Here is a 7,500-nt window from a genome sequence, read left to right as displayed (position 1 = left end):
ATAGTGCAAAGGCTAGCAAGTGATATTTCCGGCCTGCCATGGGTTTATATAACCATGATAAGTAGTATTCATATGACGACTGAGAGGCATTGTCAACACAAGATAACATAGCAACAGGTTTGAAAAGTAATAACTCATGGTCGTCTAAAGCTAATATTCCATTGAGATATAAGCTCGTTCTACAGTAACGTGAAAATGTCGCCTCGCTTCATTTGGACAAGTTTCAGTTTTGCGCGTCCATAGGACATTGGATGCAGAGGCATAACAGAACATTTATTATGTGGAACATCCTCTAATGTCACAAAGTCTGGTATACATAGCATGTCCATTTTAAACACCCACGTATCCCTGACATATCGAGCAAAATAAATCTTTGGTGGGTAATAGACGAGTCTTTAGGTCGGGAACACCAGATTAACCAGGTGGTGAGGACCATGAAGCTTTATATAGATAGATTGCACAACGCTAGGAAATACTGTATTTCCTTGAATCGCTTCTTAACTGGACATAGCATTGCTGCATCAAATATATGCAGATGGAATCTTGGGAACAGGGATGCCTGCCGGAAATGCCAGGCAGCCTCAGAGACCAGTGATCACATCGTCCTCCACTGTCCAGTAACTAAACTTGAAGGTGGCTATGAAACCGTCCTTAGGGTGGAGGAAGACTTTCAAAGCTGGGTTGACGAAATGAATTTGGAAGTGTAGCCATACGCTACTACTACTACTACTACTACTACTACTACTACTACTACTACTACTACTACTACTACTAATAATAATAATAATAATAATAATAATAATAATAATAATAATAATAATAATAATAATAATAATAATAATAGATTGCAAAGATGATACGGTTCCTCCCACTAACAAGCTTAAAGCAGCCGTCTGTGTTCTTATTCTTTCAGGCCTCGACTATTGCAATTCGCCTTCTTGGGCCCCCTCGTGGATCTTTACCTTGCAGTGGTGAGGGGGCTTGAGCCACACGGGAGGGCAAAGGTGTAAATCCCGGTCGACCGTCACGAGACCATCCCGGCTATCGAGCCAACGAGCCACATGAGCTGCTCGCCCCGGTGTGTGACTAAATTTGATCCAAACCCAGTGCCCGAATAGCAGCCCTATCCCGGACGCCACACTATTATCCTTATGTCGAGTCCCAATCAGTCCCGTCAATGGCGAAGCGGTCTGCCACCTAGCCAAATAATACCGCTTTCGTGTCGCCAGGGTCGTCGGCATGTCCGAGAAAAAAAGCAAACGTCCCATGCATCAATTGATTCGCGGCCTGCCAATCGGAAAATGCGACGTCGGGGATGGCGAACTGACGCACATATTGTCCCTGAACGTCGAGAGCCAGAGTATGGCAAAAAATGAGCTTTTATCAAAGCTATTGGCCGCCCACTGCGTAGATATCCTCCTGTTAGAGTAGACCCACCTTTATTCAGGCGCGCAATCTTCCCGATTCAGAGATCACAGGCTATACGGTGGTCCAACGCGAGGACACTTCAAGGCTCAAAGGAGGGGTTAGCGTTTACGCTAAAGAGCCATCGAAGGTAAGGGTCATTGAGAGCGTAACGGACAGCAATGGGGTGAACCGAATTTCCGTGGAAGTAGGTGGACTGTGTTTGCATAATATTTACAAACCACGTAGAGCGACTTGGACTACACCACCGGTACCGGTGGTCAGCCATCCTTCCATCTGTCTGGGAGACTTTAATAGCCACCATCACGAATGGGGCTATCGAGACTGCAACGAGGCAGGAAGACAACTCCGCTCATGGATGGACTGTAATGATCTACACCTAGTGTACGATCCTACAGCCAAGGGTACCTTCCGGGGTACCCGCCATAAGAAGGAGTATACTCCAGACCTCACCCTCGTAACGAAAGGCGCGAACGGTGAACCGCTGCAGGTGAAGCGGACAGTCCTCGGGGACTTTCCGCATAGCCAGCACAGGCCGGTTCTTGTCACAGCTGGGGTGACAATATCGAGGGTGCAGTCTCTCCCACTTTGCAGATGGAATTTCAGGAAGGCTGACTGGGAGGAATTCAGTTCCTATATCGAGCAGGTCTGCCCTGCCATTCCTCCCAAGTCCAAGATTATAACCAGATTCAGTAGGCTACTGGTTAAGAGCGCTCAACGCTCTATTCCACGGCGCAAACTGCTGGACAGCAGAGTGGAAGAGCTGTACCGAGAGTACCAGCAGACCCAGTCCCAGGACGCAGCCGATAGACTACTTCAGTCTCTGGCAGAGGGAAGGAAGCAACGGTGGCAGGAGACCGTGGGAAGTCTCGACTTTACACACTCCAGCCGCCACGCTTGGCGTTTGATAAAGAAATTGGACCCAGATCGGAATTTCGCGAAGGCTGTACCGGAATGCGAGGCAGACACAATTGCCAAGAACATTAAGAACCGTAGTAAGCGGGTCCCTAATCAGGCTTTTGAGCGCGGTGTCCGCAAGGTGTACCGTACGATTTTGGACTCGCTACCTGCGGAGGAGTCGGACTGGATGACCCCGTTGAGTCCCCGAGAAGTGGGTGCAGCCATTAGCGAAATGAAGAACGGCAAAGCAGCAGGGATAGATGGTGTATATCCCGATATGGTGACGTATCTGGGCCCCAGGGCACGGGCCTGGCTAGCAGAGGCAATGTCTGACATCCTTGCAAAAGGAAAGCTTCCACAAGTGTGGAAGCATGCGAAGATAGTTGCCATCCTGAAGCCAGGGAAACCGGCGAAGGAGGCAGACAGTTACAGACCCATATCGCTGCTGAGCTGTCTTTACAAATTGTTGGAGCGTGTTCTATTAAACCTATGGGGGCCGGTCCTAGACGCTGTCCTGCCACCCGAGCAGGCAGACTTCAGAGAAGGGAGGTGCACCACGGAGCAGGTCATTGCCCTTACAGAGCATATTGAGCACGGGTTCGAGAGAAAACAGCAAACAGGTGCTGTCTTTATAGACCTATCAGCAGCGTACGATACGGTCTGGTGCTCAAACTTGCAAAAATCATTAGGTGCAAAAAGACCTTGAAGTTGTTCTCTTCGATCTTAGGGGAAAGGCAATTCCACGTCGCGCTGGGAGACGTCACGAGCAAAGTAAGGAAATTGAAGAATGGGGTCCCTCAGGGGTCGGTACTTGCGCCAATGTTGTTTAACGTTTACATTAGCGATATGCCGAACACTTCCTCCCTGAGGCTGGGATACGCAGACGACTGGGCACTCGTTACTCAGAGTAAAGTGTGGACCCGTCTCGAGAGCGTACTCAGCGAGGACGTCACCAGACTCAAATCCTACTTTGACAAGTGGTACCTGGAGATGAACACTTCAAAAACCGTGGCCACTGCATTTCACTTATGCAGTGGTTGGCACACCCACAAACTGAATGTCCTAGTCGGGGACCAGCCTCTCCCATATGAGCCGCATCCAAAATATTTAGGGGTGTGCGTTGGATCGCAGCCTTACCTATCGGGTTCATCTCGAAGGGGTTGCCCGGAAGATAGAGAAGCGGAATAGTCTTCTGAGGAAGCTGGTGGGATCGACTTGGGGCACTAGCCAAGCGCTCCTGAGAACGTCCGCCCTGGCACTATGCTATTCCACCGCGGAGTATTGCGCTCCAGTGTGGGGTAGAAGCAGAAACGTTGAGAAGGTGGATGTAAAACTTCGCAAGTCGATGCACATAGTGTCGGGAACGCTAGCAACAACCCCTAGAGAATGGGGCCCGATAATGGCAGCGATCCAGCCCCCCGATGTCCGGAGGGAGACCATTACTGGAAACTGGCTGAGTAAGATCAAAGAGAGAGGGAATGGGGATACCCCTCTCATGCGCATAATGGACGGTGCCCCCGTTTCGAGCCGAAATAAGTCCCGGCAACCCTTGTACGCAGAATCCCTGACTACGGACAGAGCTGCACATACGAGATGGAAGTCGGTTTGGACGAATTCAATCCCTCGTAGGGGCCGGGACCTACACTCCTCTAAGCTTGGTGAGAAGTTGCCAGGCTTTGATACCAGTAAGAGGAGACACTGGGTAGCTGCGAATCGGCTTCGGTCGAGGAGCTGCCTAACGGCAAGTGCGTTACATCGGTGGGTCTAACTTCCTGTCCAATATGTCCACGCTGTGGGCAAGAACCCGAGACGGCAGAGCATCTAGTCGAAAGGTGTGTTGTGACGATGCTACCAGGCGGGTTCGCGACGGTGCACAAATGCGAACCGGACATTGCTGATTGGGTCGATCGTCATAACATAATAGTGTGAACCATAAGAGGCTGCTGCTGCCTTCTTGGGCCTTATTGATTAGGCAGTTGATGGACTCCAAAAGGTACGGAACATGGCTGCCAGAATGGTTCCGGGCATTAATCAATTTGAGAAAACAAGCGTGAAAACTATGCTCGAAACACTACACTGGCTACCAGTTGGAGTCAGAATGGATGGCAATATTGTACGTTCTCGTTTTAACGCTCTAAATTTTCAATCTTTGAGCTAATTTCAAGAACCTGTTGTCCCCTACTCCCCAATTCGTCAGCAAAGATCCAGCTACTAAAAGTGCCGAAAAACGGCTTACTGATGTCGGCGCTAGATCTTTCTATGAAGCATGGCGCTCCATTTGGAAATCTCTTCCGTTGTCAGCAAAAGATTTTAAGAAAAAGCTAAAAACTCGTGTGCGTAGGCGTCATTCCTAGTATTGCCCTCGCTCAAAGGTCGACGGGGCAGCCCAAAACAAATGCTCACTCAATGCAGCAACTGGGAGATGTTGGACGGATAACGAGGTGTTCTTGGACAACGTGACAGATGTTCGTAGGGAGTCCGTAGGGATCTACAAGGAGCCTTTAGGGAGTCTATAAGGATTGAAAAATATGTAGGCATGTAAACTCAGGGCGGTAACAACATGTTCGAAGTGAAGGCGGCGAATTGTGGGCTCAGCCAATGAACAGGGTTGAAGTGAAGGCGGCGAATTGTGGGCTCAGCCAATGAACAGGGTTGAAGTGAAGGCGGCGAATTGTGGGCTCAGCCAATGAACAGGGTTGAAGTGAAGGCGGCGAATTGTGGGCTCAGCCAATGAACAGGGTTGAAGTGAAGGCGGCGAATTGTGGGCTCAGCCAATGAACAGGGTTGAAGTGAAGGCGGCGAATTGTGGGCTCAGCCAATGAACAGGGTTGAAGTGAAGGCGGCGAATTGTGGGCTCAGCCAATGAACAGGGTTGAAGTGAAGGCGGCGAATTGTGGGCTCAGCCAATGAACAGGGTTGAAGTGAAGGCGGCGAATTGTGGGCTCAGCCAATGAACAGGGTTGAAGTGAAGGCGGCGAATTGTGGGCTCAGCCAATGAACAGGGTTGAAGTGAAGGCGGCGAATTGTGGGCTCAGCCAATGAACAGGGTTGAAGTGAAGGCGGCGAATTGTGGGCTCAGCCAATGAACGGGGTTGAAGTGAAGGCGGCGAATTGTGGGCTCAGCCAATGAACAGGGTTGAAGTGAAGGCGGCGAATGGTGGGCTCAGCCAATGAACGGGGTTGAAGTGAAGGCGGCGAATTGTGGGCTCAGCCAATGAACGGGGTTGAAGTGAAGGCGGCGAATTGTGGGCTCAGCCAATGAACGGGGTTGAAGTGAAGGCGGCGAATTGTGGGCTCAGCCAATGAACGGGGTTGAAGTGAAGGCGGCGAATTGTGGGCTCAGCCAATGAACGGGGTTGAAGTGAAGGCGGCGAATTGTGGGCTCAGCCAATGAACGGGGTTGAAGTGAAGGCGGCGAATTGTGGGCTCAGCCAATGAACGGGGTTGAAGTGAAGGCGGCGAATTGTGGGCTCAGCCAATGAACGGGGTTGAAGTGAAGGCGGCTAATTGTGGGCTCAGCCAATGAACGGGGTTGAAGTGAAGGCGGCGAATTGTGGGCTCAGCCAATGAACGGGTGTTGAAGTGAAGGCGGCGAATTGTGGGCTCAGCCAATGAACAGGGTTGAAGTGAAGGCGGCGAATTGTGGGCTCAGCCAATGAACAGGGTTGAAGTGAAGGCGGCGAATTGTGGGCTCAGCCAATGAACAGGTTTGAAGTGAAGGCGGCGAATTGTGGGCTCTAGCCAATGAACAGGGTTGAAGTGAAGGCGGCGAATTGTGGGCTCAGCCAATGAACAGGGTTGAAGTGAAGGCGGCGAATTGTGGGCTCAGCCAATGAACAGGGTTGAAGTGAAGGCGGCGAATTGTGGGCTCAGCCAATGAACATGGTTGAATGAAGGCGGCGAATTGTGGGCTCAGCCAATGAACGGGTTGAAGTGAAGGCGGCGAATGTGGGCTCAGCCAATGAACAGGGTTGAAGTGAAGGCTGGCGAATTGTGGGCTCAGCCAATGAACAGGGTTGAAGTGAAGGCGGCGAATTGTGGGCTCAGCCAATGAACAGGGTTGAAGTGAAGGCGGCGAATTGTGGGCTCAGCCAATGAACAGGTTGAAGTGAAGGCGGCGAATTGTGGGCTCAGCCAATGAACAGGTTGAAGTGAAGGCGGCGAATTGTGGGCTCAGCCAATGAACAGGTTGAAGTGAAGGCGGCGAATTGTGGGCTCAGCCAATGAACAGGGTTGAAGTGAAGGCGGCGAATTGTGGGCTCAGCCAATGAACAGGGTTGAAGTGAAGGCGGCGAATTGTGGGCTCAGCCAATGAACAGGGTTGAAGTGAAGGCGGCGAATTGTGGGCTCAGCCAATGAACAGGGTTGAAGTGAAGGCGGCGAATTGTGGGCTCAGCCAATGAACAGGGTTGAAGTGAAGGCGGCGAATTGTGGCTCAGCCAATGAACAGGGTTGAAGTGAAGGCGGCGAATTGTGGGCTCAGCCAATGAACGGGGTTGAAGTGAAGGCGGCGAATTGTGGGCTCAGCCAATGAACAGGGTTGAAGTGAAGGCGGCGAATTGTGGGCTCAGCCAATGAACAGGGTTGAAGTGAAGGCGGCGAATTGTGGGCTCAGCCAATGAACGGGTTGAAGTGAAGGCGGCGAATTGTGGGCTCAGCCAATGAACAGGGTTGAAGTGAAGGCGGCGAATTGTGGGCTCAGCCAATGAACAGGGTTGAAGTGAAGGCGGCGAATTGTGGGCTCAGCCAATGAACAGGGTTGAAGTGAAGGCGGCGAATTGTGGGCTCAGCCAATGAACAGGGTTGAAGTGAAGGCGGCGAATTGTGGGCTCAGCCAATGAACAGGGTTGAAGTGAAGGCGGCGAATTGTGGGCTCAGCCAATGAACGGGTTGAAGTGAAGGCGGCGAATTGTGGGCTCAGCCAATGAACAGGGTTGAAGTGAAGGCGGCGAATTGTGGGCTCAGCCAATGAACGGGTTGAAGTGAAGGCGGCGAATTGTGGGCTCAGCCAATGAACGGGGTTTGAAGTGAAGGCGGCGAATTGTGGGCTCAGCCAATGAACGGGGTTGAAGTGAAGGCGGCGAATTGTGGGCTCAGCCAATGAACAGGGTTGAAGTGAAGGCGGCGAATTGTGGGCTCAGCCAATGAACAGGGTTGAAGTGAAGGCGGCGAATT

At 51.4% G+C, this 7,500-nt stretch overlaps 1 protein-coding gene across 1 annotated transcript in view; it reads left to right on the top strand.

The window, feature by feature from the left end:
• LOC144957474 (adhesion G-protein coupled receptor G6-like) overlaps positions 1-7,500 on the top strand; it is a 49,568-nt gene that overhangs the window by 17,485 nt on the left and 24,583 nt on the right. The window lies entirely within an intron of this gene.

This window comes from Berghia stephanieae, chromosome 12 (genome assembly GCF_034508935.2).
Source record: "Berghia stephanieae isolate SIO BIC M18660-M18661 chromosome 12, UCSD_Bste_1.3, whole genome shotgun sequence".
Taxonomy (NCBI): domain Eukaryota; kingdom Metazoa; phylum Mollusca; class Gastropoda; order Nudibranchia; family Aeolidiidae; genus Berghia; species Berghia stephanieae.
Note: the sequence above shows the minus strand (reverse complement) of the source record. Positions and strands in the feature narration are given on the sequence as shown.